The following is a 12,906-nucleotide window of genomic DNA, read 5'->3' as shown; positions in this document are numbered from 1 at the left end:
TCTGACTCCTCATAAGCTCTAATATATTGATCATATTGATCAACATGTGGCCTGGTTGAGCTAGTTCCGACTTTAGTGGGGTCTGGCACCCACTTTTCTTCAAAGTCCCCCTTTAGAGCTCTTTCCGCTCTAAACTGCTCCACCAGTCTTTCCATTCTTGCCGCTTTCTGACTTTTGGTTTGCTTGGGAGCAACCTTCTTCTTTGCTTTCTTCATAAGCGGCTCGTCCACATCCTCTGCAGGTTCTGAAACTATTTCTAGTTTCCTGCGTGCTCTGTGGACGCCCTCTTGGATACTTCGGGCTGTTCTTCCTCCTCATCGGCTTCTCTAAGCCACTCATTCTGGGAGGGAACCTTTGGCCACTGATCTCGAGCTCCAATAGCTTCGTAATCTATTCTTGTCAGAATTTCAGCTCCTCCTATGTACTTTGGCTTCTCGTTGTGCATGGCAATTACTTGCTCGTGGATGTGTTGAGCGTAATTCACCTCTTTTGGCATATTTCTCTTTAATGCCCATGTGATGGTGGAATGGCATGGGGTGGTGTCGTATACTTTTGCGGTCTTTTACTGCAAACATGGAGAAACTGGTTGTACAGTCGGCAAAGGGTTGCCGCTCTTTGGTCTGCCATATCTCCATAGGTTGCATTCTGTTTCTTGGACCCATAGACCTCTATGGCCTCCCTTCTTTCCCTGACAGAGCTCCCTTTGTTGTGCAGCTTCAATGCATCTGCAATGAGCTGTGGAGTGATCTGTACCTCTACTTTCTCTCCATCTATTGCTGTCAATGTGGCTTTCCCATCCTTTTGAATGGAGGTTGCCAACTCATACACTCTTCTTGTATCTACACCTGATGGTCTCGAGGTGAAGAATCTGTGCAAGTCTGCCCTTTCCAGGTACCTACTGATGTTCTCTGACCTGCTATAATCCACCAATTCTTGTGCGATCATCGGTATATCCACCACTTGCCCTTGAGGATCTCTGAAAGTCCCCTGGTAGATCTTTATTCCTTCTTTCTCCAAGACTGCTTCCTCCACCCAAGTTTTGGTTGGCTTGAGGGTTTCTGTTGGAATGTCAACGGGTTCTGCTTCTGCAAGAGCATCTTTGATTGTCGGTCTTTTTCTCTTTGTTGCCGATGACTTGGCGGAATCCATGGATCCTGTAACTCCAATTTCAAAAGTTAGTGTCTTTTTAGTACTGAAAGCCGAAATGAAGCTTTTAACTATTCAAATGACTTGAAAATTGAAACATGAGCTATTCAGGGCCTAAGGATGCAAAGTAGGTGAAAAAATATGCAAAATGGGCTCAAAATCATGCTGGAGACATCATACGCGTATGATGTCTTTTGTGTCAAAATGACTTCATATTGGCTGTGCTTGTAGCTGATAGTGTATACATGAGTATCATATGCTTGGATTTGAGTTTGGATCCCATTTGGTCAAGTTTTGGCCAATTTAGTCCAGTTCCGGCTCTTGGCAAAATTTTGAAAGGGAATTGGATTTTATGATCCAAATTGGATAAAACTTGGTGGTTCACTTTCAAATGGCATGTGGATCACTTCTGTTTGGTGGTTGAAGCCCTGAGGTGCCAAAATCACATAGTGAGACATCATACGCGTATGATGTCTTTTAGTGTATTTTTGGATCAAATTTCTCTATAAGCTTGGAATTTGGCTTTAGATAGGCTTATTCAGTGGATTTATGAAGTTTGGATAGATTTTGGGCTAAAAATGGCTCTGGAGACATCATACGCGTATGATGTCTTTTTCATCAACTTTGCATGGGATTGGTTCTGTGGACTTCCCCATGTACTAGTGAAGGACTGTTTCTACTCAAATCTTGGTTTGGACTTGAGTATGTTGGATTTGGGCCAAAAATAGGCTTTAAGTGAAGGATTTTCCCTCAATTGGACTAATGGGGTGATCCTCTTGACCAAATGGTTCCAAATTTCATATGTAGCATGTATTAGATATATATAATGGATGTATGATGACAAATGAGCAGTTTTGGCTCTGTAAGTGCAAATAGACATAATACGCGTATGATGTCTTTTGTGTCAAAATGGTGCTTTTTGGTTCCAGATAGCTTGTATATGTGTTAATCAACAATCCTACAAAGTTTCAATGAGTTTGGAGTTATTTTGACAAAATTAGGACCAAAAATCAAATTTATGGCCTACTTTGCGTCTTTTTGGTTTTCCTTGGGTTTTCTAACTCCAAATCTCATGATACTTGGTTCATAGGATGTGATTAACATGTGGAATGAGGCTATGCACTCAAATGTTGAAATGGATGTGAAAATCATGTTGTGAGACATCATACGCTGATCCGAGCCTATCACAAATTTTTGGTTATCATATTTTGTTGGTTTTCCTTGCTTCTAGAGGTTTACAATAAAAGAAAGAGTGAGAACAACCTCTTGGAAAAATTTTAAAAAAATGATTTTTTCTTGACTAGTTCACCGGAGGTGAAAGGTAGAGGGAGAACCTAGTGTAAAGGGAAGGGAAAATATGTAAATGTGAAAAGAAAAGATATGATGTGGTTGTGGAGCCATGCACCCATGATTCAAGGGTCATGAGTGGCTCATATCATCATGGCTTTGGAGCCATATGATGATTCAAACAAATGGGACCCAAGTGGAAGACTTGGTAAAGGAAGAAACCAGGCACATGATTTTGTTGAATTTTTAAAAAATACTTCCACTCCGATCCAAGGAAAGTTGTCTTCATCAAAGTTGTAACTGACGAGCTGAAGATTTTGGCCATATTTTTTTTATAATTTTTGCATCTACGGTCTAGGAGATATGGCCAAAATGGTGGACACCAATTTTTTCAACTGTGGTGGAGACCACCCCCCTACCTTTACACACACACACCCTTCCTTTTCCACATTGAGACCTTCTTTAAAATCATCCATTAGTCTTCTCACCCTCCTCTCCTTCCTCCTCTCTCTCAAGCTCAAAAACCCATCAAAGTTCCTCTTCTAATCACCTCTCAAGTCATGCTTAATCTTGTTGTAATTCATAAGTTCTCATTCAACCCCTTTCTATTATTACTAGATATGTATTGATTTTATGTAGATTCTTTACATTTTAAAATAAGGAAGCTCTTGGACTCAAGCTATGGAGGAAGGAGTGAAGACAACACAAGTGATGATGGAGCTAATTGGTCAACAAATCACTTGGAAGGAGCTTCTTCATTGGTTGAATGTCCCTAATCAAGCTTCATTTGTACAAATTACACTTGTATCTTAACCTCACTCCTAATCACTCTCTTTCCTATATAAAGAGGCCTTCCCCTTTGTAATTTCAAGCCTCCCTCAGCCCATTGAGCCTTTGTATCACTCACCATGAGCCCATAAGCTCATTCATTCACTCTATTCTTGCACATCCTAGAGTGCAAATTGTTTCATGCTAGTAACCTCTCCTCCTCTTACTTATGTTAATTAAGAGAAATGTTTTATATGCGTGTGAGAGTGCTTGATGTGATCTTGGCTAATCCTTGAGTGATTGTTTGGTAATTTATATGCTATTTATGTTGGGAGTGTTTGAAGTCATCCATTCCTTGTACACACACCACGGTTAATGCTTCATTCATAGTGATCTCTCTCTCTCTCTCTCTCTCTCTCTCTCTCTCTCTCTCTCTCTCTCTCTCTCTCTCTCTCTCTCTCTCTTTGTGTAGCGGTCCTAGTCCACGCTTCCAAGACTAGGTGGTGCCCTCATCTCATTTCCCTTGTGGCGCAATGGAGTTTGTTTTGGTGTAGAGGCCGCCATTCCAAATTTCCTTCGTCATAAATTGGTGCCCCCACTGAGGAGTTCTCAAGCAGCGCTCTATCAATCCTATGAAGGAAGATCCATCAAATTCTCCGAGACTTCCAGTATGGTCTCCCCAAGAAGCTCGAGAAAAGAAGCGTCTTTATCGACAAACGGCACGTATGCGGGTAAAGAGAGTTAACTACACACACCCTTCTTTGCTTCAAGGAAAATCTTGTAGTCATCAAGTCCCTAGGTCAAAAAATTGTGTGGAGTGCTTTGTGGCTAGTGTGAAGACACTTCCTTTGAAGCCTCGACTTCAGGTGGTGAAAGCACTCTCAAACTCGGGTATTAACAAGTTTTTGGAGGGGGAGCTACACATCAATGGGGTGCGGTATTGGCAAGAGGCTACATATGGTGATGCACTCCAACTACTACTAGCAAGAAGGCTCAAGGTGGTTGAGAGGGTAGCCATCGAACCCTATGAACTCTACAAAGCTGAAGATGGTCACACCAAAGCTAGGCTAATCACTGGTGAGCAAATTCTTCGCATCTCTCAAATGGTGGGATCCAAGAGAGCTCAACTTCAATGAAGTGCTTCATGGAAGTTTGTAATTGATGCACCAATGAATAATCCCATTTTCCACAACTTTCAATCAATTCAGAATATTAGGGTGAATGTGCGCATTGATAGAAAGATTTTTTTCCAACAAAGATTGGTCTTCTATTTTGGAGCTGAGAGGTTGAGAGAGATATTGCTGTCCCCTGACCCTATAATATTTCCTATTTTGGAGTATAATGTATCTTTTGATGTTCACATCTTCATCTTGCTTTAAGCATACTCCATGAATCATAGGGATTTATATGGACCTTTCCAACCTGTTGCTAGACAAACTGTGCATATAATAGCTAGCACAAAGCTTAGGTTCCAAAACATCATAAGGGACTTACTAGGCCCTCGTCGTCTAGCTGAGATTAATGCATCTATCAATCCATTTATTCTACCCTTAATAAGATATGATTTGGGCCTAGACGTTTTCATCTTTGTGTTGTATTGAGAGGAAGGCAACCCACTTTTATGATGGCTTTCCCAAATTTTTTTGGGCGTAGTGGGGAAAATGCTGGGGATTTTTTGGATAACTTGGAGATGGCTTTCCTTGTCTCCGGGAGGGATGATAAAGCATTGAAATTGAGAGCTTTTCCTTTGGTGCTCAAAGAAGAAGCTAGGGTATGGTTCCAGGCTCTAGATCCAACCCAAAGAATTGATTGGGAGGGATTGAAGGTGGCTTTCCTACGAAGATTTCAACGAGCCAATTCGGTAGAAGAACTATGGCAACGGCTTCTGTCCCTTCATCAAGTTGACCCTCATGGTTATGCAACCTATGAGGAAGGTTTTCTGAAACTTTGGGGGCAATGGTCAGACTCACTAAACCCTGGTGAGCGAGCTCCCAATTGCCTCCAAAAGGATCGATTTATCTCAGGTTTGTACCCCTTGCTAAGGGAGAAGGTAAATGGAAAATTTCCAAATGCTTTTGAAGATGCCTTAAGAATTGCTAGGGAAAAGAATAGAAAGATTCTCTATCAAGCCCAAGCTGGCCAGCTAGCTTTGGGAGGCAATATCACAACTATGGAAGCTTCTCACATACCTCCAAATGTGCCTAATGCACCAGACCTCAATAGAGGTCAACAAGAAGATATGCTCCAACAAATAAACAATCTCACAAACCAGCTAGAGGGGTTGAGAGTAAATCTTGTGCAGGGTGCAAGAAGGCCTATTGAGGGAAATGGTGGGAATCGGCCACCAATGCGACGTCAAGCAAGGGAAATGTTGTGTTACAATTGTGGGGAAATTGGCCACGGCATGTATAATTGCCCTCATCCCAGAAGATATGACTACCCTGTCAGAGGTCCTCGACAACAAGTAAGTCCACCCCGTGCTAGAGCTCAAGCACAAGAGCAACCGCAACCTCAAATTTTGCAGCCACCTCGTGCTCAAGCTCAAGCCCCTTCTACTCAACCAAATGTGAGCATCATAAGGATGGAGGAGGTCCTCAAGGGCAGAAGCAACCAGGAAGAAATAGCTAAAGGGAAGATGAAGATAGATGAAGTGGCTACAATGCCTATCAAACGTGTGCGTGTCCAAGATGAAGTAGGTAAAGAAACAAGCAAGGATGCAAGCAATGAAGCAAGTACATCTCGGGCAACTAAAGATGAAGCCAAGAAGAGAAAGACCCGTACTAGGTCTCAAATTGACATCTCTGATTTCCCTATGGGATCTCGGACACAACCTTATGACTTGATAGCTGATGTGAGTTCTCAAGGACCAAAGATTACTTGGCCACAACTACTTCATATCTCCCCAAAGCTTCGACGACAATGGTCAAAAATGGTGAGCACGAGGGCAAAGCGAAGTAAGCTAGTAAGTGTAATCAAAGCATATGGTCTCAAGGATATAGTGCCTTTGGTGGAGGCTCAAATCAAGGGACAACGGATTCCAAAAACTTACATTGACAGTGGAGCAGAGGTTTGTGTCATGACAGAAAAGCTAATGCATCAATTGGGTTTAGAGGTAATGGAATCATCAAACTTTAGGGCAAAAATGGCCAATAATGTCTCTGTCACTTGTGTGGGTGTAGTGAAAGCTTTGAGAGTTTCTGTTTTTGGAATCACTACAGAGGTTGATGCTTATGTGATGCCAGTAAAGGGAGAAGGATACCCCCTTATTTTAGGACGACCTTGGCTCATGGGTATAGGAGCTAGGCAAGATTGGGCAACAGGAGACTTGGAGTTGAGGCCTCGCATGGGTGGCCATAGTCGGAAGGTGGTTTATAACCTAAAGAATGGGCGACAAGAGAACCTTGAACTAGAGACGTCAGCTGATGAGTGGAGCTCAAGTGGATGCTCCTCATCCATGGACGAGGAAGAGAGTTCAAGTGAAGAGAGTGATAGCACTCTCGAAGTCATGGGCGTCACCATAAAGGAAACTACCTCATCAGAAGACAACCCAAGGATCCAAATGGAGAATGTGTGGGATGCCAGCTTAGAGGAGATGTTATCCAAGGATATAAAGGAAGAAGAAAAGGAGGGTTATGTAAATGTTCTCAAGAAGCATGCATCATTGTTTATTTCTGATTACACTCACATTACAGGTGTCACGGCAGTGAAGCATCATATCCATCTAAAAGAAGGGAGCAAGCCAGTAGTACAAAAACTAAGAAGATTAGGAGTTGTGCAACAAAATGCACTGTTGTCTGAGGTGAAGAGACTCTTAGAAGCAGGATTCATATACCCAGTAGAAGATTCAGAATGGGTCTCCCCAGTAGTGGTGAGGCCAAAGAAGAATGGTAAATGGCGAGTGTGCGTGGATTACAAGCCACTAAATGCTGCAACAAAGAGGGACCACTTCCCTCTCCCATTTCAAGATGAGATTCTAAATGAAGTAGCAGGCCATGAGAGATACACAGTGTGTGATGGCTACTCTGGCTACTTTCAAATACGCATTGCAGAAGAGGACCAGAAAAAGACTACTTTCATCACACCATGGGGATGTTTTGCATTTCGAGTCATGCCTTTTGGTCTCACCAACGCTCCAGCCACCTTTCAACGATTCATGAACATGGTCTTCCAACCTTACTTTGGTAAGTCCATAAGGGTTTTCATAGATGACTTTTGTATTTACAGCTCCAAAAGTATGCATCTCGGCAAGATTGATGAAGGATTTACTCGTTTAGCTAAGCTGGGTGGACAACTAAACAAGGACAAATGTCACATTGGGGAAAGCAAGGTTACACTATTAGGGCATGTAGTGTCCATTGATGGAATCGAGGTAGATCCTGAAAAGATAGAAACATTGCTAAATCTACCTTCCCCAACTTCTATCAAACAATTAATCTCCTTCTTGCAAAAGCTAAGATATTTGAGTAGATTCATACACTTACTCTCCCAAGTGATATTTCCTCTACAACAGCTGACTCGTCAAGAGACGCTTGTTTGGAGTGAAGAAAGTGAAGGGCATTTTAGAGAGATTAAAAAAATGTTAGGGTCACTCCCTGTAATCCTCCAACCTAGTTGGGAAGAAACATTCTTTGTAAACCCTAGTGTGGGAGAAGAAGCCATTGGTGCTGCCCTCCTACAAAAAGATCCAAAAACCTCCTTTATGAGGCCTGTGTATTTTGCTAGCCGCCTCATGGAAAACACAGAGAAGGCCTACACCCTAATGGAACAGCTAGTGTTAGCTCTCATGTTCGCGGTAACCAAATTTCGGCCATACTTGCTGCCGAAGAGGTTTGTAATTATCACTGTGGAGGATATATTTCCCTATGCACTACAACATATGGAAATCTCTGACAAAATAGCAAAGTGGGTGGTGCGACTTCAAGAGTTTGATTATACAATACAGGTTGAAAGAACAACTTGAGCATGCTTAGCCAACATTTTAACAAACAAGTGCTATGAAAAAGTTTGCCATTTGAAGAGAAAGGAACTTCCACCACCTCCAGCTCTAGAGGCTTTGGTCAATGCTTATAGCCTCTACTTTGATGGAGCATACAAGAGAACCAAGGACAAGGCAGCTGCAGGCATTGTGGTCTTATCCCCATTGGGAGAGAGGATCCATGGTGAAGGGATCACTCTAGAAGATGTCCACTCCAACAATGAAGCATAATATCATGCTCTAATTCATGGCCTTTGTTGGTGCCTCGATAAATCAATTAAGAGATTAAACGCTTTTGGTGACTCCATGCTTTTGGTAAGGCAAATGCAAGGTACATGGGCTTGCAAAAATGCCCGTCTCTCTACTAAAATGAAAGAAGCAAAAGCTCTTATGAGGAGATTTAGGGAGGCACAAGTACATCATGTACCAAGAGACCAGAACAAGGATGCAGACCACCTAGCATCATCAAAATTAAATGAGTCAATAGTGGGAGCAGTGGCCATCAAACTTCCACTTCAACAAGGCAAGGAGGACTTGGAAGATATTATGCACATTCTGGAGCAAGGAGAGGCTCCTAAACACTTGAATGCGGGGGAAAGGCGATGGTTAGCTAGGAAGGCTACCATGTATCGCATAGTAAATGATGACTTGTATTGTCTTGGTAAGGATAGTGTGCTTAGGAGAGTTCCTTTGAAGAGTGAAATTGAAGAGATTTTAAAAGCTTGTCACGATGATATGTGCGGAGGACACTTTGCACACGACGTCACGAGTAGAAAGGTTCTACAAGCTGGGTTTACTTGGCCAAGTCTTCATCGTGATGTCAAATATTGGTGTCAAACATGTGATGAATGTCAGAAAGCAGGACCACGACGGCTCATAGCTGAACCTCAGAACCCAATAAAGGTATATGGGCCCTTTGAGAAGTGGGGAATTGATGCCATAGGGCCTCTACCACGCACTCAATCAGGTAAAGAGTACATCATCATGGGAGTAGACTACATGACTAGATGGGCTGAGGCTATGCCGACCAATAGAATTACTGCTAAGGATGTGAGTCAGTTCATCTTTGACCACATCTGTTGCCGGTTTGGCACCCCTCTTGAAATACTATCTGATAGAGGACCAGGGTTTAGAGCAGACTTGGTAGGAGAACTCATGAAGAAGCTAAATATTCAGCATCAACACTCTACTCCTTACTACCCTCAGTGCAATGGTTTGGTGGAAAAGGTAAATGGAATCATTTGCAAAATTCTCACCAAACAGATACATGCCAGGCGCCAAGATTGGGACAAACACCTGAATGGAGCTCTATGGGCCTATAGAACCTCCTTCAAAACCACATTAGGGTACACACCCTTTCATTTGGTTTATGGAAAGGAGGCGCTTTTGCCCATTGAAGTGAAGTTAACAAGTCTTCGAATATTGGGTAGCCAGGTAGGCTCTCAAAAGGAGAAAGTACATCAAAGGATCATGGATCTAGAGAGGCTGCAATTGGATCGTGAAGAAGCCATCAACCACTATTCTCAAGAAGCAGAGAAGCGCAGAGAAAAGTTCAACAAAAAGCTAGCATCCAAAGACATCAAAAAGGGATCTCTGGTGCTTCGTTATGACAATCGCTTCGACACTCGTAAGGATGGAAAGTTTCTTTTCCGATGGGAAGGCCCGTTCTTGGTCACCAAAAAGTTCAAAAATGGCTCTTACAGACTTCAAGACATTGATGGTAAAGTGCACAAGACCAGGACAAATGGATGGCGTCTAAAGCCTTATCACATCAGGATAAGGTTAGCTCAAGATCAAAGAAAGTAGGCTAGAGGCATAAATACCCCTAGCCAGGTTTGGGGGGGCTATGATTCGAGCCTATCACAAATTTTTGGTTATCATATTTTGTTGGTTTTCCTTGCTTCTAGAGGTTTACAATAAAAGAAAGAGTGAGAACAACCTCTTGGAAAAATTTTAAAAAAATGATTTTTTCTTGACTAGTTCACCGGAGGTGAAAGGTAGAGGGAGAACCTAGTGTAAAGGGAAGGGAAAATATGTAAATGTGAAAAGAAAAGATATGATGTGGTTGTGGAGCCATGCACCCATGATTCAAGGGTCATGAGTGGCTCATATCATCATGGCTTTGGAGCCATATGATGATTCAAACAAATGGGACCCAAGTGGAAGACTTGGTAAAGGAAGAAACCAGGCACATGATTTTGTTGAATTTTTAAAAAATACTTCCACTCCGATCCAAGGAAAGTTGTCTTCATCAAAGTTGTAACTGACGAGCTGAAGATTTTGGCCATATTTTTTTTATAATTTTTGCATCTACGGTCTAGGAGATATGGCCAAAATGGTGGACACCAATTTTTTCAACTGTGGTGGAGACCACCCCCCTACCTTTACACACACACACCCTTCCTTTTCCACATTGAGACCTTCTTTAAAATCAGCCATTAGTCTTCTCACCCTCCTCTCCTTCCTCCTCTCTCTCAAGCTCAAAAACCCATCAAAGTTCCTCTTCTAATCACCTCTCAAGTCATGCTTAATCTTGTTGTAATTCATAAGTTCTCATTCAACCCCTTTCTATTATTACTAGATATGTATTGATTTTATGTAGATTCTTTACATTTTAAAATAAGGAAGCTCTTGGACTCAAGCTATGGAGGAAGGAGTGAAGACAACACAAGTGATGATGGAGCTAATTGGTCAACAAATCACTTGGAAGGAGCTTCTTCATTGGTTGAATGTCCCTAATCAAGCTTCATTTGTACAAATTACACTTGTATCTTAACCTCACTCCTAATCACTCTCTTTCCTATATAAAGAGGCCTTCCCCTTTGTAATTTCAAGCCTCCCTCAGCCCATTGAGCCTTTGTATCACTCACCATGAGCCCATAAGCTCATTCATTCACTCTATTCTTGCACATCCTAGAGTGCAAATTGTTTCATGCTAGTAACCTCTCCTCCTCTTACTTATGTTAATTAAGAGAAATGTTTTATATGCGTGTGAGAGTGCTTGATGTGATCTTGGCTAATCCTTGAGTGATTGTTTGGTAATTTATATGCTATTTATGTTGGGAGTGTTTGAAGTCATCCATTCCTTGTACACACACCACGGTTAATGCTTCATTCATAGTGATCTCTCTCTCTCTCTCTCTCTCTCTCTCTCTCTCTCTCTCTCTCTCACTCTCTCTCTCTCTCTTTGTGTAGCGGTCCTAGTCCACGCTTCCAAGACTAGGTGGTGCCCTCATCTCATTTCCCTTGTGGCGCAATGGAGTTTGTTTTGGTGTAGAGGCCGCCATTCCAAATTTCCTTCGTCAACGCGTATGATGTGTTTTCTTGAAATGTTGGTCTTTTTGTGCAAAGAATGCTTTGTGCTAGTGCCTTAAGCCCTGCTAACTATCTTTCAACTTAAAAAGTCATCAGTTTAGCTAAAAAGCCCCCTTATAGGCATTTCAGTCTCCGAAGTCGTCTTTTTGCCTTGGAGTTGAATTTCTTCAACTTTTCTTCTCGAGAGTTGCATTTCTAGCTCATTGGATATGTTGTGAAGCCATCTATTTGGTTGAACTTGACTTTGGCTCCCCGCTCTCCATCTTTCTCCTTTTGGTTGCCCGAAAGCGTCTTTTTCACCATCGGTAAGTGAATCAGCTTTCTTTTGGGTTTTGCTTGCAAACATAAGTCATCCATGTATATTTGAAGCTGCTTGTGAAGTTTCATTTCATTCGGTCGTCAATTTCAGCCGTTATGCCAAAATGACGCTTTGTGTGTCTGCAGCCCGCGAATCGGTTGTTCCGACCCACTTTTGGTGATCCAAACCCAGAGATACTCCATGGTTGCATTGCCCTCGATGTTGTTAAGCTTCCTGAGAAGTTTTGTGTCGTTTCGACAACTTTTTCCTGTTTGCCTCTTGCAGGCTCTGTTGACCTAGGGTTTTTCAAGTCGTTCCCTCTCGAGCTTTGAGTGTTAGAAACCCATCTTTTAGACTAGGGTAACACACCTATAAGTTCTTGCAAGGTTTGGTTAGGCGGTTGTGCCACTACCTAGCATTCTACCGCATTCCCCGTCTGTTCTTGTTTCTTGGTTTTGGTCAGTTTTCGCGACAAAAGTTAATGATAAGCATCAAAATCTTATGGCAACGAGTCTACCTCTCATGTCTGGTGTCCTCTGAGCTCTCGTAGCAGTCGTAGAAGGCTATAGAAGGTTGGATGCTCCTGTGTGCTCTTTGCTCTCTCCAACAAGGTAATAGTGGAAATGAGCTTGAAAGTGATGTGAAAAATACTTAACTTCGGACTTCCCAGATCACTTGTTACCAAATTTGACATATGCTCCTATCTCGTCGTGAAATGCACTTTAGGATTTGAAATTTCTCACTTTGGACTCCGTTTGACCTGTTTCTGAGAAATCTGTCCACTTTGCCAAAATTCTGTCATTTCGGGCTTTCCGCAACTTTTTCAGAATTGTACCCAATTTTTACCATGGGTTGCCCTTGTCATTAGGATCATCACCATCTATTCTTTTCTTTTTTCTGATCTCGTTTCACCTGCTTTTTTATTTTTCTTTTACTTTTATTAAGAAAATCTTAAAAAATAAAATAAAATAAAGAAAAATAGCAAATTGAAGCCAAAAAATTCCAAACATACACAATACATAGCTGTTAACCCTGTGTATATGAATATACACTTATTTGTAATTTTTGGACTTGGATTACCACTTTTTTCTACTTTTTAGCTCCAAAAACACTATTA

The sequence above is a fragment of the Adiantum capillus-veneris genome, chromosome 10 (genome assembly GCF_014529385.1).
Source record: "Adiantum capillus-veneris isolate H3 chromosome 10, ASM1452938v2, whole genome shotgun sequence".
NCBI lineage: Eukaryota > Viridiplantae > Streptophyta > Polypodiopsida > Polypodiales > Pteridaceae > Adiantum > Adiantum capillus-veneris.
The sequence above is the reverse complement of the archived record's forward strand: the minus strand, read 5'-3'. Positions refer to the sequence as shown.